Source organism: Opisthocomus hoazin, chromosome 3 (genome assembly GCF_030867145.1).
Source record: "Opisthocomus hoazin isolate bOpiHoa1 chromosome 3, bOpiHoa1.hap1, whole genome shotgun sequence".
Lineage (NCBI taxonomy): Eukaryota > Metazoa > Chordata > Aves > Opisthocomiformes > Opisthocomidae > Opisthocomus > Opisthocomus hoazin.
The window spans coordinates 46,602,540-46,626,756 of NC_134416.1; positions in this window are offsets into that span (position 1 = coordinate 46,602,540).

Sequence of the window (24,217 nt, forward strand, 5' to 3'; positions counted from 1 at the left end):
TCACGGATGGAAGCAGCATTGTCGGACAAGGTATTCGAAAGGCCAGGTATGTGGTGACAACAGCAGCCGAAGTAGTTTGTTCTCAATCACTACCTGCTAGAACATCAGCTCAAAAGGCTGAAACTATTGCCCTAACTAGGCCTCTGGAGTTAACAAAAGGAAAAAGATAAATATATGGACAGATTCCAAATATGCCTTTGGAGTTGTCCACGCTCATGGGACAATTTGGAAGGAGCGAGGACTACTAACTGCGCAAGGGAAGCAGATTAAATACGCTGAGGAAATCCTTCGACTATTAGAAGCTGTTCAACTACCAGCAAAAGTTGCCATCGTGTACTGCCGAGGACACCTGAAGGGTAACACTGACCAGGAAAGAGGTAACAGGTTGGCTGACTCTGAAGCTAAACAGGCAGCAGAGAGAATGTAAGAGATTTTAGCCTTAATTCCAGATTATAGAAATAGAAACCTGAGTGACCAAGAAAATGTTGAGTATTCTAAAGCTGATGAAGAATTAATAGAGGGATTAGGGGGCCAAGTTCCATCCCAGGGGTGGGCCTACTTAAGTGATGGCAGAATTATAATCCCTGCTAAACAGATATGGGGGGTGGTTAAAGAAGAACACAATAGGACACACTGGGGAGTGGACTCCCTGTACAAATTTTTAAATCAGAAATTAATAGGGAAAAATTTGTATACTACAGTCCGACAAGTAACCCAACAGTGTGAAACGTGTTTAAAAATAACCCCAATACAGGTAACCGGGTACAATTAGGAGGTATTGGGAAGGGAAGTATACGGGGACAACATTGGCAAATTGATTTCTCTGAACTTCCAGGAAAAGGAGGGTACAGGTACTTATTAGTACTCACGGATACCTTTTCAGGTTGGCCAGAAGCATTCCCTTGTAGAACAAATAAAGCAAGGGAAGTAACTAAGGTATTATTAAATGAAATAATACCTCGATTTGGGGTACCGACAATTATCTCCTCAGATAGGGGGATGCATTTTTGTGCAGAAGTAGTGCAACAGGTCAGCAAACTGTTAGGAATCAATTGGCAGTTACATACGCCCTACAGACCACAAGCCAGTGGGCAAGTAGAAAAGATGCAAAAATATGCCAAAAAGCAAATCTATATTGGTACCAAGCATTGCCTATTGCACTACTTCGGATACATGTAAAACCTAGGGTCAAAGAAAATTTGAGCCCTTTTGAGATACTATATGGGAGACCATATCAGGCTAAACATCAGGGGGAAGATTTGAACCAGTTGGGAAATCAGTACCTACAAAATTATGTTATATCCTTAGGAAAACAATTAGAAAGGATTAGTAAAAATGTTTTGGGTACCAGGGCTAAAGGGTTAGATCACTCGATCCATCCATTTCGCCCTGGAGATTGGGTTTATGTTAAGAATTTTTCAGGTGATCCACTGAGAGAGAAGTGGAATGGACCTTACCAGGTATTGCTGACTACCTTCACTGCAATCAAGATTAGAGAACAACCGGCCTGGATCCATTATTTCCGAGTGAAGAAGGCTCCTAAACCAGGATGGATGGTCGAAAAGGCTGGCAGTTTGAAACTATGATTGCGGCGGTAACTTTGTTAAACCTAGGCTTTTTAGGATACCGCGATCATGACAACTCAAGCTACATGACTGGACCAAGATGTGACCTACAGATATTAGATAAAAACACCCAGATATAGGTCAGCAATAATAGCTGCCTATGGAAAGCAAGATCCAACAGTTGTTCGTGCTGACCCCCTTCCATACACACAAATATTGTACTTGCAGAGATGGGTGGAATGATTATTTGATCAACAAAACTACAGTAGAAGTAGGAACTTGGGATTTGAAAGGGACAGGTGCGATATATATAGATTTTTGTAACAGAACCCAATTAGAAACCTATAGCCCCTCGAACTGGGATTATTTTAGGAATGTACCAATTGGCTGGGTAAACCGCGGAACACTTTGCAGAGCCACTGATGGGGCCCTGTAAATTACACAACACGTATTGGTGGCTATGTGGTGATGGCATCAGCAGAAAGCGACTCCCTGCAGGTTGGGAGGGAATGTGTACCATAGGTCATCTAGTCAGCCAGGACCGAATATATAATCGGTCCCAAATACCTAAAGGCATATTGAGAACATCATGGAGACAAGCCAAACGGGAAGACAACCCACTTGTAAGTAGGGGAACAAAATTTAACCTCTTGGCTCCCCAATTTAGAGTGATTGAAACAATTGTTCATGGGAATGATCACACTGGTCGTTTTAGGAATACTTGTTTGCATGTCTCTCAAATGTCTCCTTTGGTGTTGTCGGGATTCAGTTGAGACACACAGTGATTGGAAAAAGGAATAAGATTAGGCACCAAATAGAATTATTTGAAAATAATACCTACAAAATAGAATAGTGAGGATTCATAGCTTTCTAGCTACAAATCCTCAAAAGAAAAGGAGGGATTGATAACTGTAAATGTAACAAATGTAACATGTAGGGAATGTTATCACTTCAGGTGGTCAGAAACAAGTCTTGGTTCTTCGTGAATAATTCGGACGGTTGCAAGACAAGGGACTCCTAAATAATCCCTTTAGGCGCCTAGGCCTTGGGAGAACAGGTATGCAAACTACAGAGATAAGGAGGCTGCAGGATAATCTGAAGACCCCCGCCGAGAGACGCCAAACAAACATGTGCGATGGACATTACCATATATTAATGAATTCTCGGAAAAGCCATTACTATGATAAACATTTCTTGGAAATGTAATGAATATGTATGTTAACATAGCATAAATACCTAGTAACTGTGTCTCTTCGGTGCACACGTTTGGAGGAGAGATCCCCCGTGTGCCCAGCGCCGCAATAAAGAATACCTGCTTAATAGTCTGCCGACTATTGAGTCTTCAATTCTGGCTTTTCACGGCATCATTTCGTTTGGCTGTACTTAAAGGTATTTGTCTCCTTTGTCAAAGAAGTCAGGTAAAGCGAGGAGTGAATGAACAGCAGAGGGGCACCAGGTGCTCTGGAGTGCAAGTGCAGAGGGCAAGGTTTGAGAAGTACTGTGAGTGTACACAACAGAGATGGTGGAAAATGTTTGCCAGAGAACAGTATGATTTTAATTCTGCTCTCTATCTTTATCCATACTGATTGGTCACTGAAGGAAAAAATACACTTTAATAGCAGGAATTAAAAAACACAGCCCCTTAAAGAGGAGGAGACAACACTGCTAGGAGTAACAGGATAGTTTACTTCTCCACTGTAGTCTCCACCCTTACTTAGAAAAAAGAACCAATTCAAACAGTGATCGTTTGGCATTTCTGATACACAAGCCTTTCTTCTCTGTATAAGTTTTGGTTGTGAGGTCTTTTTTTTTTCTCCTGCCCGTATCAGCTGGGTTTCAATGCTGTCCATCTTGAACTTAGACCTGATGAACTTTTTTCTAGATTTTAGGTGGAAATTATCAACCAAATGCACTACTGAACCTTTCAAAAAGTGTAGATTTTCTAACTGGGAAAACCAAACTAGAAAAAAGAAAACAGAAAATCCTCATTCAAGGTAACCTTCATAAGTGCCATGTTTCTTTCTGTCATGAAGAAACAGTTGCTGATCATCATGAGGTTAGAAACAATCTAGTACATTTAAAAAAATAGAGAAAGTAACAGCTTTGGAATGTTAGATTTTTATCTTGCTGAAAAGGATGCGCACAATGCAATGAACAATTTGAAAATACTTTTCTAAGTGGAGAAAGAATGGGTGTGACACTGTTCATTTGCCTTGTTTGCAAGACTGATATTTCAAGGTGGGCAAAAAAATCTTGAGACAAATCTGCAAGTCTAAATATTTCAAAAGTGATTGAATGGAATTTGAAATGAAATTGATTCCATGGCTTTCACAATAACAAGTTTGGTAAATTTTGGGAGGGTAAATGATTTGCCTCAAAAAATGAGCAATGTTTTTCCTGGCCTGTGAATGATGCCATTATTATCCGTAAAAAGTTCATTGAAAATATAACGTAGCCTGTATCATTAGCAAGGTAAGAAGCTGTATTTAGAGACTACTTATTGTACCTCCATCTCAAAACTCATCACTGGTGTTGGCTGTGCTACAAGGGAAAGCTTAATATCAGCTGCGGTCTCCACATGGCAATAAATGGAATTGTAGGATGTGTGTACTCATGGCTAAGAGTACAGTTTGAATTTGATATGCAAAGAACCTCTAAAAATATTACTGTCCTCTAGAAAGTGCCATGAACTTACTTACACTGTTAAAGGAACTGAGAAAATGGCATTCCTCATTAAGTCTTCAGTATTTAAATTGTTTTTTTAACAAATTAGTTCTCAGACACTGAAGCTGATATACCTGCGTGGAGAGATTATTTTACACTTATGGTATTTGAGAAGTTGCAAAGGACTCAGGCAGGATTATGAAGTGAAAACTCTAAAAGGTAGCACACAGCAGCTCAAGAGAACATTATTTTATTCTTTTAATTCTGTTTTGATATTTAAATTGGATTGTGAAAATCTGCCTTAAATATGAAAGGGTCACAGAAGTGAGAAGGCAAACAAATGTGGAGGTAGTTGGGATATTTTGTCTCCAAGGAAGTAAAATCTCATAAAAACAAAAATGCAAGGAGTACAATTATCTACTAGTACTTCAGATAAGGAATTACTTATAAATCCACCTAGCTCAAATTAATGGAGTGAAAATGGAGATCTGCTTTATCAAAATTTAAAAAGATAATAGAAATATACCTGAAACCTAGACTCTTAAAAATAGATGCTGTAGCAACACTCTTGAAGATACTCCAGCTAACATTGTTCTCATTTCCTGATCTTCTGGTTACTCATCTTCATCCATGGTGAGACAGCTTTTGAATTCAATTGCTGAGTCATTTCATGAGTATTTCAGATCAAGCCAAATATCAGTCTTCTTTTAAAGAAAATAATCTTTCTTTTTTGTTTTTAGGTCTTGGCCTTGTGATCTTTAAGCAGTACAATTTTGATTCACAGCAGAAAAATTGCAGCTTAGTGGGTTAGAGGTCTGCACATGAACCAGAAGAACGCTAGTGGCCTAGGAGAGATCTGGCTTGGGACAACATATCTCAAGAAATCTCAGATGACCTCCCTTGTCAGAAAATTTTCACAGGTGAATTCATTCTTTTAGCTTCACATTTAAAGAAACATTGCTTTGTTGAGCAGTTTTGTTTCATATTGAAACTTGTTTACTGTCCTGGGTTTGGCCAGAACAGGGTTAATTTTCACCGGAATCCAGGAAGGGGCACAGCCGGGGGGTGGGGGCTGACCCCACCTGGCCAAACAGAGCCCGGTATTCCATACCATGTGACGTCACGCTGGGTTCTGGTGGGGGGGGGCGGCGCGGCGGGAACGCACTCACAGCTTGGGGGGGGTGCAGCGCCGGTCCTGTTTTGGGAGAGCGGCTGTCTGGGTTGTACGGTTCGTTGTTGTGTTTTCTCCTTATTTGTATCGTTGTTGTTCCTGTTTTCCCTCTGTTTGCTGTTCTGTTAAACTGCCCTTATCCCGACCCACCAGTTTCTGCCTCTTTCTTTTCATTCTCCTCCGCACGCCGGCGGGGGGAGGGGCGGCCGCGTGGCGCTTTTGTTGCCGGCGGCAGCCGAGACCAAAACATTAATTTGGCGCCCAACGTGGGGCAGGGATAACGGCAGGGCTGAGCAGCGGGTGTTAAAACTGCTTTCTTAGATTTTGTTAAGTTTTGTTGTAGGCATTTTTTCTGTGTTACTTAAATAGTCGCCGGTAAAAATGTTTCTGTCTTTCATCAGATGGTTGTGGTTTTTGAATCCATACTTGCTGTACTTGTTCCCTGTGGTGCTATTCATCGTCACGGGGAAAAGGATCAGGATTATGATTTTACTGTACTGTATGATGTCGACTTATGACATGATAACGTCAATGTGCATGAAATTAGGCTTGTGTTTGCATGCGGCACTGCGGTCATTTCCATACCTCGGACCCTATGTCTTAGAATTTGTGAATAATCAAACCCAGCCTGTGGGGAAAACCGAAGGGGATACCTCCCCCCACTCTTTCGCCCCCCCTCTCTCCCTCAGGCTGGTACTAACGGCTTTTGAGAATTTCGAGTACCCGTGGGATGCTCAGGCCAGCACTCTCCTTTTGTTCTGCCTCCTGAATGGGTTTCAGCTTTTGTTTAGGGTTAAGCAAGCAGTTAAGAACATCGTGTAGAGACCTGCCCCGGGGCCAGATAGCTGTGAGTGGATGGGTGTGTGGGACAGCATGGGCAAGTACCTAGGGCAGTGGGCACCACCGGTGTTTTTTAAACTCACCCCTGAACAAATACAGAATCCAGACAGTCTAGTAAAATATCTGCAAAAAGTGTGCTGCCACCCTGGGAACTCCAGAGAGACACAAATCACTGCAACATGCTGGGGTCTGGCCCACGCCTACCGAGGTGCCCTGTTCAACACTGTTCAGTGCCCTAAAGGGGAAAAAGGGGGAAACGAAGCGGCAGGCACTGCGACTGGTGCTGCCGCCCCAGCTGGCCCTGCAGCCCCTCCAGCCCAGCAGGCAGTCACAGCCCCCCCGACTGGCACCACGGCTGCTGCAGCCACAGCTGCAGGGTCTGCCTCGGTTTCCCTGGCAGGCACAGCAGCTGCTGCAGCTCCAGCTGCAGGCAGCGTGGCTAAGCCCAATGACCAACCTGTGCCAGTAGCAGTTGTCCCCGTAAAACTGAAGAAAGATGCAAAGAGAGCAGATCACTCCGGGAGGGATGACGATGAGCCAGGGTCATCGCGGGAGATAGAGACAGAGATCATCACCTGGTCCCTGTCCCTGGGCGAGCTGCGGGACATGCGGAAAGATTTCAGCCGCCACCCAGGCGAGCACATTGTCACCTGGCTGCTGCAGTGCTGGGATAACGGGGCCAGCAGCTTGGAGTTAGAGGGCAAGGAAGCCAAGCAGCTGGGATCCCTAGCCAGGGACGGGGGCATTGACAAGGCCATTGGGAAAAAGGAACAAGTCCTCAGCCTCTGGAGGAGACTTCTCTCAGGGGTGAGGGAGAGATACCCCTTCAGTGACGATTTTGTATGTCATCCTGGCAAGTGGACCAATATGGAAAAGGGTATTCAGTACTTGAGGGAATTAGCTGTGCGGAAGCTGGTTTATAATGAACCAGACGATGACCAGTTACCCACAGACCCAGATGAAGTCCAGTGCACAGAATCTATGTGGAGGAAGTTTGTGCGGAGCGCACCCTCCTCATATGCCAGCTCACTGGCAGTTGTAAACTGGAAGGGTAAGGAGGCACCGACAGTGGATGAGGTGGCTGTCAGACTCCGCCAATATGAGGAAAGTCTCTCTTCCTCCCTTGTCTCAGCTGTGGAGAAACTGGCCTGGGAGGTGCGGCAAATCAAAGAGAACATGTCCTACTCCCCACCTGTACGGGCCAGTGTCTCAGCTATTAGGGGCAAGCGTTTCTCTGCTCAGGAGAGGGAATACAGAGGCTATACACCCCGGGGAACCCTGTGGTTATACCTGCGTGACCACGGAGAGGACATGAGGAAGTGGGATGGAAAACCCACCTCAAGTCTAGAGGCACGAGTGCGTGATTTGCGAGGTAAAACAATCACCAAAGGGGATTCTCTTAGGAAAAATGCCGCTTCAGTTTCCGGAAGCCAGCTCTCCAGACCAGGTAGACAGTTTGACCTTGATTCCGATCCTCTGGAGGGGACCTCCAAGTCATTTTTACAGCAAGTGAGCAGCAAATTCTCTGACGAGGATTAGAGGGGCCCTGCCTCCAGCCAGGTGGAGGAAAGGGACAACCGTGTTTATTGGACGGTGTGGATTTGGTGGCCTGGCACGTCAGATCCACAAGAGTATAAAGCTCTAGTGGACACTGGTGCACAGTGTACTTTAATGCCATCAGAGTTCAAAGGGTCAGAGTCCATTTGCATTTCGGGAGTGACAGGGGGGTCCCAAGAGCTGAGTGTACTGGAGGCTGAAGTGAGCCTCACTGGGCAGGACTGGCAGAAGCACCCCATTGTAACTGGCCCCGAGGCTCCGTGCATCCTTGGGATAGACTATCTTAGGAGAGGCTATTTCAAGGACCCAAAGGGGTATCAGTGGGCTTTTGGCATAGCTGCTGTGGAGACGGAAGAAATTAAACAGCTGTCCATTTTGCCTGGTCTCTCGGAGGATCCTTCCGTTGTGGGGTTGCTGAGGGTTGAAGAACAACAGGTGCCAATTGCGACCACAAAGGTGCACCAGCGACAGTATCGTACCAACCGAGACTCCCTTCTCCCCATTCATCAGCTGATCCGCCAGCTGGAGAGTCAAGGAGTGATCACCAAAACTCGCTCACCCTTTAATAGTCCCATATGGCCAGTGAGAAAATCTACTGGAGAGTGGAGACTGACAATAGACTACCGTGGCCTGAATGAAGTCACACCACCGCTGAGTGCTGCTGTGCCAGACATGCTAGAACTTCAGTATCAGCTGGAGTCAAAGGCAGCCAAGTTGTATGCGACAATTGACATTGCTAATGCATTCTTCTCCATCCCTTTGGCAGCGGAGTACAGGCCACAGTTTGCTTTCACCTGGAGGGGCATCCTGTACACCTGGAATCGACTGCCCCAGGGGTGGAAACAGAGTCCCACCATTTGCCATGGACTAATCCAGACTGCACTGGAAAAAGGTGAAGCTCCAGAACATCTGCAGTACATCGACGACATCATTATATGGGGCGACACAGCGGAGGAAGTTTTTGAGAAAGGGGAGAAAATAGTTCAGATCCTTCTGAAAGCCGGTTTTGCCATTAAGCGAAGTAAAGTCAATGGACCTGCGCAAGAGATCCAGTTTTTGGGAATAAAATGGCAGGACGGGCGCTGTCAAATCCCAATGGATGTCATCAACAAAATAGCAGCTATGTCTCCACCAACCAGCAAAAAGGAAGCACAGGCCTTCCTGGGTGTTGTGGGTTTTTGGAGGATGCACATCCCAAATTACAGCCAGATTGTAAGTCCTCTGTACCACGTGACCCGGAAGAAGAATGATTTTGAATGGGGCCCTGAGCAACGACAGGCATTTGAACAAATTAAACGGGAGATAGTTCATGTCGTAGCCCTTGGTCCAGTCCAGTCAGGGCAAGATGTTAAAAACGTGCTCTACACCGCAGCCAGGGAGAATGGCCCAACCTGGAGTCTCTGGCAGAAAGCACCAGGGGAGACTCGAGGTCGACCCCTGGGGTTCTGGAGCCGGGGATACAAAGGATCCGAGGCCCGCTATACTCCCACTGAAAAAGAGATTCTGGCAGCATATGAAGGCGTTCGAGCTGCTTCAGAAGTGGTTGGCACTGAAGCACAGCTCCTCCTAGCACCACGATTGCCGGTCCTGGGCTGGATGTTCAAAGAAAGAGTACTCTCTACGCATCATGCCACCGATGCTACGTGGAGTAAGTGGGTTGCTCTGATCACCCAGCGTGCCCGAATGGGAAACCCCAGTCCCCCAGGAATTCTGGAGGTAATCATGGACTGGCCAGAAGGCAAAGATTTTGGAGCATCGCCAGAGGAGGAGGTGACACGTGCTGAAGAGGCCCCACTGTATAACCAGCTGCCAGAAGATAAGAAACAGTATGCCCTGTTCACGGATGGGTCCTGTCGCATTGTGGGGAAGCAGCGGAGGTGGAAGGCTGCTGTATGGAGCCCTACACGACAAGTCGCAGAAACTGCCGAGGGAGAAGGTGAGTCCAGCCAGTTTGCAGAGGTGAAAGCCATCCAGCTGGCTTTAGACATTGCCAGTCGAGAGAAGTGGCCAGTGCTTTATCTTTACACCGACTCTTGGATGGTGGCCAATGCCTTGTGGGGGTGGCTGCAGCAATGGAAGAAGAACAACTGGCAGCGCAGAGGCAAACCTATCTGGGCTGCCCCATTGTGGCAAGATATTGCTGCCCGGCTGGAGCAGTTGGCTGTAAAAGTCCGTCACGTGGATGCCCACGTCCCTAAGAGTCGGGCCACTGAGGAACATCAAAACAACCACCAGGTAGATCAGGCTGCTAAGATTGAAGTGGCTCAGGTGGATCTGGACTGGCAACATAAGGGTGAACTGTTTATAGCTCGGTGGGCCCATGACACCTCGGGCCACCAAGGAAGAGACGCGACATACAGATGGGCTCGTGACCGAGGGGTGGACTTGACCATGGACACTATTGCACAGGTTATCCATGAATGTGAGACATGCGCTGCAATCAAGCAAGCCAAGTGGGTAAAGCCTCAGTGGTATGGAGGACGATGGCTAAAATATAAAGATGGGGAGGCTTGGCAGATTGACTACATCACACTGCCACAGACCCGCCAAGGCAAGCGCTATGTGCTCACAATGGTGGAGGCCACCACCGGATGGCTGGAAACCTACCCTGTGCCCCATGCCACTGCCCGGAATACCATCCTGGGCCTGGAAAAACAAGTCCTGTGGCGACATGGCACTCCCGAAAGAATCGAGTCGGACAACGGGACTCACTTTCGCAACAGCCTCATAGACACCTGGGCCAAAGAACACGGTATTGAGTGGGTGTATCACATCCCCTACCATGCACCAGCCTCGGGAAAGATCGAACGTTACAATGGGCTGCTAAAAACCACTTTGAGGGCAATGGGGGGTGGGACTTTCAAAAATTGGGATACCCATTTAGCAAAGGCCACCTGGTTGGTTAACACTAGAGGGTCCACCAACCGGGCTGGTCCTGCCCAGTCAAAACCTCAGCGCCCCATAGAAGGGGATAAAGTCCCTGTAGTGCACATGTGGAACATGTTAGGGAAGACGGTTTGGGTTAGTCCTGCCTCGGGCAAAGGCAAGCCCGTCCGCGGGATTGCTTTTGCTCAAGGACCTGGGTGTACCTGCTGGGTAATGCGGAAGGATGGGGAAGTCCGATGTGTACCTCATGGGGATTTAATTTTGGGTGAGAATAGTCCATAAATAAATTGTATGAAGTTAGTTGTTAAATAACCCTGTCACTGTCTGTTATCACTGTTATAATTGTTATATTTTGTACCAGTAGTAGCATAGTAAGAATTCTCCAGATTAAAGGATGCACTTTTTCGATGAGAACCTAGCAGCGCACAGCGATGATGGAAGTGGACCTGGTTTTCAACAACTGGCATCCAGCAACTTCATCAAGATCAACATCTCCTGCAGACTGTGGGCACGGGCCACACCAAATACATCAGCCGTGAGCTCCGGATGCAGCAAGTGACCGCCCACCACCACACATCACCTCTCCTGCCACGGAAGACCATTATGACAGATGGAGCCCGAAGTCATGGATTAAATGAACTCAACGGACACTTTAGAGTGATGATCCGTAGACTAAGGGAATGATATCTGGAGACAGGAGAAGTGGTGGTGATCAACTGGACAATGGGGGACCTGGGCTTGACGTAGATGGTATGGAATAAGGGGTGGATAATGTCCTGGGTTTGGCCAGAACAGGGTTAATTTTCACCGGAATCCAGGAAGGGGCACAGCCGGGGGGTGGGGGCTGACCCCACCTGGCCAAACAGAGCCCGGTATTCCATACCATGTGACGTCACGCTGGGTTCCGGTGGGGGGGGGGTGGGCGCGGCGGGAATGCACTCACGGCTTGGGGGGGGCGCAGCGCCGGTCCTGTTTCGGGAGAGCAGCTGTCTGGGTTGTACGGTTCGTTGTTGTGTTTTCTCCTTATTTGTATCGTTGTTGTTCCTGTTTTCCCTCTGTTTGCTGTTCTGTTAAACTGCCCTTATCCCGACCCACCAGTTTCTACCTCTTTCTTTTCATTCTCCTCCACACGCCGGCGGGGGGAGGGGCGGCCACGTGGCGCTTTTGTTGCCGGCGGCAGCCGAGACCAAAACATTTACCTTCACTGAAATAAGACACACAAACCTTTTCCCAGAGAGGATGTTTCTTCATTAATTCAATCAAGACAGTTGAAGCCTCCCTTGAATTGTCAACATCCATGCCACATTAAAAATCTTGTTTTTGTATCTTAGTTCTATTGATACTGCTTCCTTTTCTATTCCTCTAATAACCAGGATAAATATATTACAGCTTTATAAACTTTGGGTCAGCTGGTAGGGGTTCTCACAAATGATGAGCAATAAAGCCTAGTGTTCTGGATAGTGTGTTAGCTCAGCCCAGCTCCTCTTTTCTCTGAAGGGCAAGGATCTGTACTGTCAAGGTATGATTCACCTGGAGGTCAGCTTGACAAGACTCTCATTCATCATTTCTGTGCCTGACTTAATATAGGACAAAGTCTTCATCTTAGCTTAGTGACTGAAAGCTTAAGATGGCTTTCTGCCTTTCAACTCCACCTGACAAGGTGATGGGTTCTTAACTACAGTGAAGTATCCAACAATTGAGTTTACACAAATTGACATTAATTTAAACTCTACAGTGTTATTTAATGTTGAATTGATCTGGATCTGATGAGGTTTCTGTTTGCTGTCTTGTCAGTTTGCTAAAATGGTTGGGTTTCCAATCATCCACTTTGTGACTGATGCTGTTGGCCTTTTTTTAATTGACAAGGTTTGAAAAGGAAGAATAAATTCCTTTCTCTCCCCCATATTTTTCTTGGAGTTGTAATGTCACCCAGCTGCTGCCTATAGTCCATGGCCAAAGGTGGTTCTGTGTCATTGCATGAGGATGAAGCGTTTCAAACAAAATTCTTTGCAGAGCTACCGGAAAGCTTAACCTGTCATTTTAGGTTTTGCTTCTTTCAAGGGACATCACTTTTCTTCATCTACATTTTGGGAAGTCTGTGTGTGTTGTTTTGGGACAAGTTCTTGTGGCTGGAAATTAGTGGGAGATGTAAAACTTTGCTTATTGAAGACAGCGATGAAACTCCCGGTAACCTGCAGACACAATGACTTGGTTTTTAAATTTTCATCTCAGTGACCCTTTACGTATTCTGCATAGCAAGTGACATCATAAGACCTTTTTTCCTACATTTTCATCACCACTGTATTGATATGAAGGTCTCCATGTGTACAGATGAGGAGAAACCAGCAAAAAATGGGGCCATTGGTGAGGAAGTAATTCACATAGCTCAGCAGAAACTTATAGGGAACAAATGAATCGCTGAAGCTGGCAGAATGAGTCTCACAGGATATGTGCCCACATGTGACCAAAGAGGATAACAGCACCTTCCTGCCAGGACTTGGGTAAAACTTCTGAGTGTGCATTTGTGTTTGCTTTGAATGGTAGATCTCAGACTCTTACCTGATTCCGTAAATAATCTGTATTTCCAGACACCACCCCTGACAACTATTGCCATTAGACTAAAAGCTCCCTTTGGTGCCTTTATTTTTGTTTGCTGACTTTCGTTGCCTGACAAAGAACAGGCTGCTAATTTGTTTCAAGAATATTTTTTCAATTTCTGCATTAGAAACTCTTTCAAAACAGAATGTTCCCCATATGAAAATAGAGCAAAACATATGCCTGGGGTCTAAATACTTGTGAGCATTTGTGTGTGGAAGTGGGAGGAAGAGAAATGTCCATGTACTTGAAAACCCCGAAATGATGTTCACATTTGTTCCTTCTGGGCACCAAGGCTGCAGCAGTCCCTCAGCCACCTCTGTTGGCTCTAGCAAGCCCTGATAATCGCTGCACTTATGCTGCACCATCCTTGTACCTGAGCAGAGCATCCTGCTCTGCTGCATGAGGGAACCTGCTTTCTTCAGGCCCTGGCACAGCACCGCTGGCAGCCCCGGGCTTCTTGCAGGGCCCCGCTCTTGTGTTTGTTCAGCTCTTTCCTACCCTCTGTGTGCTGGACTCTGTCTCTCATCTCTGCTTTTTATTGCTTTGGCAGCACTATCCCTGCTCAGCATCGTTATTTCTGGTACACTGGTGAAAGATGGCATTCTTTGTGTGTTAGAGGCATTCATTACAATGCTGCACTGTGGGCTCCTTCATTCATCATCTTCGTAATTCTGTAATTAATGGGTTTAGACTATCTGAGATGGCGCTTCACACAATTTCAGTTCCCACTAGTACTGAAAATTATAGACATGAAGTAGCACCTTGTATGTGTACACACAAAAATTTCCTGTGCTTATGCTGTTATTTCTGCAATGTTATAGCTTTTTGTTAGAACTAAATCCAACAACAGAAATAGTATCATCTTTTGGAGAATTAATCCTTTGGGGACTGATTATTTTCTTTTCATGTGGGATTTTTTGATCCTGCATGAAAAAGCATCATCAAAAAGAAATGTCCATTTTATAGGCAGAAGTAGCCCTCTAGCTTATAGTAGTGACAATAAGCAGGACTTTGAAGGATGATCACATCTGTGGAAGGCAAAGAGACACCAGAATAAATCTGAAGTTTGGAACAACAGGGAACATGAAACAAAAGATATGACTTCATGAGAGCTCACAGATAACTGTATGTGAAATTCAGTTGCTAAGATGTTATAAGTCAATGTAATAGACATAAAAACTTTATTTTTGTACTACTGGCAAAACTCTCACAGAAGTCAATGACATTTCCTTTTAAAATAAGGGCATTATTTTTCAGATCTATTTTGTGTGTTTGGATAATCTCTTCTTTTTCATTGAGATAGTGTGTTATTACGTGACTATTGATTGGACTACTATCCTAATCTATAGGCCTGCATAACTGTGGGATGATACACCAGGATGAAACTAAATATATATAAAGCCTGTATCCTACAAAAGATTAGGAACCATTAAAAAGTCAATGGTATTTATTCTTAACAAGGCATCACTAGTTTTTCCCTAAAGAAAAACTGTTTCCAGCACCCAGCTGCTTGGATAAAATGCTGTATTTTGGAAACTTCAGTGAGAAAATAGTTCCTCTTGAAGGTGAACATCCTGACATAAATGGCGAGTAATCTACTTGTAACAGCCATAATGTGACCTGAAATACCTTTCTGACAGTGCAAAGACTATTTTTCCTACTTAGGGTTTTTGAACACTAGATGACTCCTTGGCTTCTACTTCAGGAAAGTACAGTCAAAGACTTTTCCATCTTCAGCTCAGGTAAAGTAGGTTGCCAGAATCTGGCCAGACCATTGTATTTTCGGTCAGGCAGAATTCCCTCCTGAGGAGCTAGCTGACACAAGATGGCAAAAGCAAGCTCAAGATTTGGGCATACCTCAATCAAAGAGAGTGAACAGTCCTTTTTATATATTTATTCCCACTTAGCCAACCCTGAACAGTAGTTCTTCTTTGAAATATACTTCACAGTAGTTATTATAATTTTACAACACAAGCTGCATCAGATTTTTGGCATGCGTATCTCCATTCTCATCTCTCAGGTTTTTGAATAGGTATCCCATAATGGAGGTAATAAAAAACACCCGTTAGATCACATAGAATCATACAAGGATTTAGGTTGGAAAAGACCTTTAAGGTCACTGAGTCCAACCGTAACATTCTCAGTAGTATTCTTTCTTTGTGTTATTTCTCTAATTTAGGGTATTTTAAAGGTGTCTGATCTGCATAAAAGGAAAAAATCAATGCACAGTTTGACTAGGATTTCCTTGCAAAATAGAAAAGTGTACAAGAATAGCTTTCAGACAGCAATACTTTTTCTCTTTAGAGAGTTCAGCTGCTCTTTGCAGAAAGATATTAAGGTGTTTCTAGTAGCATCACAGCAGTGTGTCCTGAAAGAGCTTCTGGAGGCAAAAGCAATAATGTAGCTATATAGACAATGCCAACACGAACCCCACTCTTGTGGTAATTCTTATACATTGCAACTAGTTTATTTTGGACCCAGCTGCCTCAGTAGCTAGAGAGTAGGTAGAGAGTAAACCACTCCATTTTGTTGTAAGACAAAGCAGTGTTCTTGCAGAAGATCACAAAATATTTGTGCGATACCCAGCACAAGCTGACACATGACGGTGCTGCAGGGAGTTTAGCGAGGTAACGCTTTCCCAAAGTGTATGTTGCCTTTGATTATAACCTGACATCTGAAAAGACCTGGCTTTTGTAACTATGTTCGTGAGACACCTGCAAAGCAGAGCAAATACTGGGCTCACTCTTGCACATCTTTTCACACAGAGAAATTAATCTGTCCCTGCAAAATTTTGTTGTATCTGTTACTGCTTCAACCTTTTTGCTCAGACCCATTGCTGCCTGTCGTGCTTAAGTCAGTGATGATGTATTGGCACGCAATCAAATCCTTAAGGTGTGACACACTGTGTGGCTCTTTTATCTCTGTTACCATTTAGGCAAATAGTAAGAAAAAATAAAACTACTTTTAAAAAGTCCTTAGCAGAGGCAGTTGGAAATACTTTGTTAAAATAATTTCCTAATAAGTGCAGATTTGTTAAGAATGGATTTCTTGATGGAGAAATCCCAGCTGCAGTGAGAGCAAGGGAGCTCTTGGGTCCACATTAAGCTCTGGTTAGGTTTGGGAAAGATCCATCTGTAACTCAGTAAATCATTAGTTTTGTGATAGATAAACATGGTCCTTGGCTCAGGCAGGCTTTTTGTAAGCCCACCTCTACTGCAGCCTCTTTCTGCTTTAAACTGGTACAGAGTTTGGATTGGGCAGCCTTTGGACAGATAACTGAAGAAGACTGGAAGGAGTACCCCAACTGCACATCTGTTTCCTGGCACCTGGACTTTTTAAATAAAGCATTATTTATTCACTCAAAGGTACAAAGTAAGCATGAAAGGATAAAACCAAGTACCCCTTTTTGGGGTTTTCTCCTGCTTTTTGCTTATGCTCACCACCCTCCCTAAGCAAATTCTGGTCTGTTGCTCCCCATTCCCTTGAAGGTTTTTTTTTTTTCTCTGATCTTCAGCTTAGTGCTGGAAAAAACAATCTTCCTTACTACTGTGGTAGTGAAGCAGCTGCTTTCAGGTAAATATTGCTCAGGTTTGCACTTGTGATTCCAAAGTCCTGTTTTTTCTTTCCAAACTACAATTCATTTTAAAGGATGTAATATACTGAACAAGGCTGATTTAATTATTATAGGGCTGAGGTGCCCTAGGAAGTTTTTGTAAACTTACTTTGTTTAAAATATTATGATTACGCAAGAAGTTTTGTGAATTGTGGAGTTTTTTTGTCTTAAATCACTCCATATTCTTATTGCTGAATACAAAAAGTACATATAAACAGTTCCTGGAAATTTATTCCCTTGCAAAACTAATAGCAAAGGTCTAGAAAAATCCTCACTTTGGAAAACCTACTAACTTGTTATGAAACAAAGGAATAAATCATCTTAGATGAAGCAATGTTTAAAATAAGAGGGAAGAAAATGAAAAGCTTACCCCTTATTAAAAAGTCTATAATTGTACTTCTAGCACTTCGTAATTACACAGTTCATAAATTGCTCAGGCATCTGCAATTACTTTCAATTTTTGTTAGCAGAGTTCTAAATATATAAAAGAGTCATTCTTATCCATAGTTTTCTACTTAGCATATTACAGCTACAGTTCTGTATATACAATATGCAATACAAACAAAAAACCTGACAATCAGATTTTTTGTTTATAAATGATGGTAACCTCAGTGTATTAATAAAATATTTTCTGGTTAAATTTTGTGTTAGAAAGTGAATAAAAATGGAGTACAAGCTCTGCAATTGCACTTTGGAACATTTTAATTAAATGTAGTATGAACAGTGTTGGAAGCACAGTTCTTGGACCCATTCATTGCAATAAAGTTGTTGGGAAAGTGGCTGGAAATTTTTTATAAGATTTGGATGATTTTCATTAGTTTAGTAAACTATTGAAGTTGACTGATTCCGTATACAGATTAGCGTCATAGCCTTTAGTGCTTAGCCACATTATTTTGTTCATAGGATTCTTTTTTCTCTGCGTTTCTGTAAAAAAAGAAATAATATTGTTAAGTATATAATTTCCTCATCTAATGTTATAAATTGCTTCACTTATTTAAATGTTTAGTACTGATTTTTTAAGGACAAAGAAGGTGAGAGTTGGTAGCACATATTTATGCTTGTAGAAAATTGTAAGGAAACACGTCTCATTTTATTAGGCAGACATCTTCTACCAATACTTAATCATTCATGCAGTTGCTAAAGGTAATATAATATGCATTTTCAGCCACATATATTTGCAAGTATAGCATCTGGTAATTTTATCATTGCATGTTAAGAAGGCTCATAACCCTTGTCTGAGAATTGTACTGCGTCCCTTAAACTGTGTGCAGCATCCCCAGCATGCGAGCATCTGAGAGCCCTTCTTCTCCATATTCTTGTTAACTTCAGTGAACTTTGGGTCAGATTCTCTTTTAATAGTTTGTTGCAAGATGTTTTTCCAAGTACAAACACATTTTAACAGTGAATGAAGCAGAAGTTCTTCGTTTATGCCACATTTTCTTTCCCCGTCCTTGAAGAAGCAGCATTTTTGGTGCCTGCTTTCCTTTTCTTCATGGCCCCTGACATGTGCTTCTTAGTAGGTAGATGACAATTCCTAAAAGCTTTTGCAGCACATCATAGATGACAAATTCCCCCTGCAGAATCAGTGGGAGGCATTGTTGTGTAGATAGTTTGGAGTGTCCTAAAAGCAGACAAGGGAGGGACGGAAGAACAGCTGACGCTTACAAAAAAGAACATGTTGCTTTCCTTGATCCTGTTTCAGTGGTACCATGAACTTGATTGAGGCAGTCCAGAAGACAAGAGGACGTTGAAAGGCATGCACAGTGAAGTCTGACTGTCTGATGTGGACACAGTAAAGACCCTGAAAACACAGAAGAAATTAGCTTTGCAGAGCATCTGCGAGCTTGTAAAGAGAGAATGACGAGGTATGGCTGATGGGGCAGAGGTGTGGACACAAGGAAAAGAAGGTCCTGACCTAACATCCTCAACGAACAACATCTGAACCCGAGAAAAAGCACCAGAACCTGGACTCCCCCACAGCAGTATGTGAGACCTACCTTAACTGTAGTATTGCTTATTTGTAGCAGATTTAACATAGCATGTAGATGCTGTTAATGAAGTCACACACTGGGTAACTAATGGCATCATATATCATTCTGTTTGTCTTTCAAGTGTTAAGGTAAGGTAGAATAGGTATTCACCCTTGCTGTAGGGATTTCCTTACCCACCTCCTTTGAATCAGCTGGTGAATGGATGGAAAGAGTTGCCTCCACTGGCAGGTCTGACTTGTGGGTGGATGGAGCCCTGTTGGCAATAAGGTAGGGCCATCTGGTCACCTGTTCCAGCTCACTAGAGAGCTTCTTCTGTTCTTCTCTTCCATAACCTTTCTTCTGAATTTTCAGACCACCATTTGGAAAGATATCTAGGTTCATCCACAAATTCGGAGATGAACAAACTTCGCAATTTCTTTGCAATATTTGAATTGCTTTTCCCACCCTTACGATGCTTTGTCTTAAAGAGACTAGATTTAATTTTATTCATGGTCAAACTCTTTTAGTCAGTGTTTTGCAGAATGTTCAGCCCAGCAGAACTCTCTTAGGGCCACTCTATGCTCTCATTGTGTAAATAATAAAAAAAAATTGCAAAAGGTTTCTATTTCTGACCTGCCAGGTTTAACCCTGACATGTAATGATGTATGCCACCCTCCCACATATACAGTATAATAGTTATACACCACCATAGCAAGCAAAGTAATATAAGATCCATTAGAAACAGACTACTTGGCAAAAAAGACTGTTAGTTTAATCCAGAATGGTAATTCTGAAATGGTGAATTTATTCTGGACATCCAGCATTTTACAATGGATTTTTTTTTTTCTGGAATACTTCTAGCTGCAGTAATGAGACTCAATAGTAGCAGTTCTTCAAAGCATGAAAAATTTAGCTATGTAGTACAACAACTGAGTGCCACTTCATTTCTTATTTAGTCACAGAGGGATGGAAATTGGCCACCTCAGATTTAACCAGCCTTGAATGAGAGTCCAGCAATATATACAGCAAAAATTCAGAAGATGATCACTAGCAACAGCAGGGCCTATTCAAGTGATTTCTGCATTGATCCTTCTGTTATATATTCCTGCCTGGCCTGGTTTATTTAACTGTATTCTAAGTTCTTTATACCAGGATTCATTTCTTTGGGTAATATTTTCCTGACGACTCTTTGATTTCAGTGGAGTTTAAGTAAGAGTCAGCAGAATGTTTCATCACACTAAAAAATCTTGTCAACATGGTTGAAGTTTGTTCTGAGCTTTTTGAGAACTGCAGTTTTTTAGAAGACTTCTAACATTTTGGTATTCTCTTTACCACACACTGCCTGTGTGAATGAGCAAGTATATCAGATGAGTATCAAAGCCTTAGAAGAAGGGAAAGATTACCATACTTTTTAAAATCTTTTCCTTTTAATCCTGCAGTACTACTTACAAGATAGGTTTGGGGGTTCTTTTAAAAACTGGTCAAGGTATCCCCAAAAGATGATAGCAAGCTGCATTCTCCCTTTGTAAGAAATTTTCATTTAGTTGTCCAAAGTTCCCATCACATGTTGCAGCACCAGAAACCAAAAATGATTTGTCACAGTAGCTCTTGCTGATACTTGAGTAGCTTTAGCTCACCACAGAGAACAAATGTCAAACTGTAAGACTCACCAAATATGAAGACAATAGCTTCTACAGGTACCTAATATAAAGCACATGAAATTTTTATATGGTATATTGCTGCTGTGTCACTATGCCAACCAGAAATTAGCCTTGTTATTTCTTTAGCTGAAGATCCATTTTATAACACAGACTCAGTGACTGAGGCATAAATGCCCATGTGCAATTTTTCAGATTCAGTTTTAAGGTGAATGTAATGCAGAAGTGAAATGACCTTGGAAAATACATGTCTCTTCCGAGGCATGGAGGGGAGCAGACTCATGCTCCTCTCAGGTTTTCAGGAGATCAGGGTCCCCAGGAAAGGAAGAAAGTGTCTGTCTCTTTTAGATTGCAAATTCTCTTGTGCAACTTTTCATTTTCTGTAAGTGGGTAAATGTCTACCACAATGACCCAGACTGGTTAGCATGTCAGTGATAACATGGCATCAGAAGTAAATAACAGTCATCCACCAACATTTCCACTATTCCAGCATTTTCCTTTGGATTTGTCTTAGCCTCAGTAGGCAAGGATGTAATGCAGAAGTCATGCACCTCAGAGCTAGAGCTGTGAAGTGTTTACTCATCAGAGGCCAGATAGTGTAGCCTAGATTTGTCTCTGTAGAAAAGGGATCTGCTATCACACAGGCATGTTGTAGGACTTCCATCCAATAAGCAACATAAATAGACATTACAGTATTTAAGAGGACTGTAGCAACATCTGAATCTGTAATAATTTATAAAGAGGGATTACATTGTTGGCTAATCTTATATTAAAATTATACTAAGTTTATCCAAGCGCATTGTACTACTTACAGCTCACCCAAATTCTGCCAGATATTTAAATGATTACACTTCTTCCTCCTTATCAGAAGCATATAGAATTCTTTCTTAATGCACACCTTAAAAACAAGCAAAACAAACAAGATTTTAGACACATTTCCTTTAAAGAAAATCACCATTTTTCTTTAAAGACTTTAGAGTTTTGGTTGAGAATCTCTTGCTTTACTGATCTGCCTAGTGTCTGAACTGAGAATTTAAATTTGGAACCAAAAGGAGGTTTAATCTAGATTTAGACTAAACTACTTCTACAATTTCAGCAGACTGTTCAACCGTTCATACAAGACTTGTTTAAAAGTACTAATGTCCAACATTTTTAAATGCTTGTAGATTCATGCCATTTTATATATCGTTTACGATAAAAATCCCAGCATTTTCGTATTTCCTCTGGCTAATTTGTAACAGTTTTGGCATATCCTATAACACAGCATCCCAATTAGCTCTCTGGAGCATTTTTTTCAGTCGTTAACTCCGGTTTAGGAAAACAACGACAGCTTGTTGGTGAAGAACCAGTGCCATCTAGGGACTGACAGCTGAAAGAAGGGGAATCACAGAATCACAGAATCACAGAATGGCAGGGGTTGGAAGGGACCTCTGTGGGTCACCTAGTCCAACCCCCTGCTGAAGCAGGGTCACCTACAGCAGGCTGTAGAGGACCTTGTCCAGGCGGGTCTTGAATATCTCCAGAGAAGGAGACTCCACAACCTCCCTGGGCAGCCTGTTCCAGTGCTCCGTCACCCTCAGAGTGAAGAAGTTCTTCCTCATGTTCAGACGGAACTTCCTATGCTCCAGTTTGTGCCCGTTGCCCCTTGTCCTGTCGCTGGGCACCACTGAAAAGAGTCTGGCCCCATCCTCCTCACACCCACCCTTCAGATATTTATAAGCATTTATAAGGTCCCCTCGCAGCCTTCTCTTCTTCAGGCTGAACAAGCCCAGCTCCCTCAGCCTCTCCTCGTAGAAGTGATGTTCCAGTCCCCTCACCATCCTCGTAGCCCTCCGCTGGACTCTCTCCAGTAGCTCCTCATCTTTCTTGAACTGGGGAGCCCAGAACTGGACGCAGTACTCCAGATGCGGCCTCCCTAGGGCAGTGTAGAGGGGAAGGGGAACCTCCATCCAAATGACTAAATAGAGTCTGGGCGTGATAAGAACCAGGAAGAAGAAAGAGGGAAATTATGGAAAAAAATCCAGCTAATGAAAATAGTAGGAAGCAGAGCACAGAGACACCCAAATCCTTGCCCAGAGGCAGCCTGGGCTCCACAGGGCTGTCCTGGCTTGGAGAACCGGGTGGGGAGGAAGGAAAGGTGGCCTCTGTCTGCTGAACCTGCCTTTGATTTGTGTCAGTGACAGCTCTCAGTGCCCCCCACCAGTCCAGTCCCTCCACGGGGGTGACTGGCTGGGAGTGGGAATGCACAGGAGGAGATAGGTCCTCAGCTGCCTCCAGACATCATACCGCTTGGTATTTAAGAGTACTATACACTTGAAGAGGATACTTATAAAACTCTGGGGGGTGTGTGGATGTGTGTGTGGGTGTGTGTTTTATTGTTTTCTTCAAGCTATTTTAATATCCTACTTCTGTTTATCATGCTTTCGATTAAAATTTGAGGGAAAGACACCTTACGCAGAAAATGAATGACAGCAGAAACTCGAGTACACTTGCTGAATAAATTGTCTTTGAACTCCCTCTGGTGGTACAAGATTTTGAAAGTAGAAAAAAGTTTTGGCAGCACTCCAGAGCTTGAAATAACTTAGTTCTAGCAATAAGTTGATAGATTGTGATTTTAATTCACGCTTCCGAAAAACGGCTATGGAAGAGGATGGAAAAAAATGGCAAATGTGTAAAACTTACGCAGAGTTTATTTTTTTTTTTTCGTTTTGTAATGCAGGAAAAGAAGTTGGTGGTTTTCTCTTGCTCGAGACACAAATACATAGAGTTGCCTTAGGCTGCAGTCATGCTTTACTTTGGAGAAGCAGCACAATTATAAAACTTTCTCTACTGTTTGCAAAGGAACTACTTTGAAACAAAGAGGCCAGACAAGTCAAGGGGGCTGGGGACCACTCTAACTGGCATGGACTACTTTGCGAGGTTCTTGTACCAGCGAGCAAATAACCCTCAGATAGTCCGCTTCCTTGGCATGACCGGGCTGCTCATGTAAGCAGCTGCTTACCCAGTGAAAGAATCACAATCTCTTTTTTTGGTGAAAAGTTGTCTGCATTGCCCATGTGAACATGCAGGGGGGTTGCCAGCTGGATGTTTTGCTATGTATGTTAGGTGACAACATCAATATTAGACCGAATGTTCTCAGTGAGAACTTCTTGGAGCTGGGTTGTAAAATTTTGTGATGCTATGGGGGATACGTGCATGTCAGCACCTCAGCTGGACCAGGGAAGCACATTTAAAGTAAATCTTGTGATAATCCTCCCTTACCACACTTTAGTGGAATCTTAACACTCGTCATAAGAACAAATCTGTTCTTATTGCGCATAGTGTTAATATAGACAGAGCTCAGGATCTTCCCTTCCTGGACCCAAATGCAGGGATGGATCACTTTAGCCTATATCATAGGATTCTCCTCTGACACGGAGTACTGCCCTGTACTTCTGCCTCCTTCCTGCAGATGCTGCTCCTGACTTCAGGGAGGGTGATTCTCTGGGTCTCTATAGCTTGCTATATATAAACTGCAGGGAGATGTTCAGGAAAAGCAATTGCTGTAGTTTAACTGGTGACTGGCAACTAGGCACTAGACAGCCGCTTGGTCACCCCTCCCCTTCATCCCAGTGGGATGAAGAGGACAAATGGACAAAAGGGGAAACTGGTGGGTTGAGATAAAGACAGTTTAACAAGACAACAAAGGAAATGCT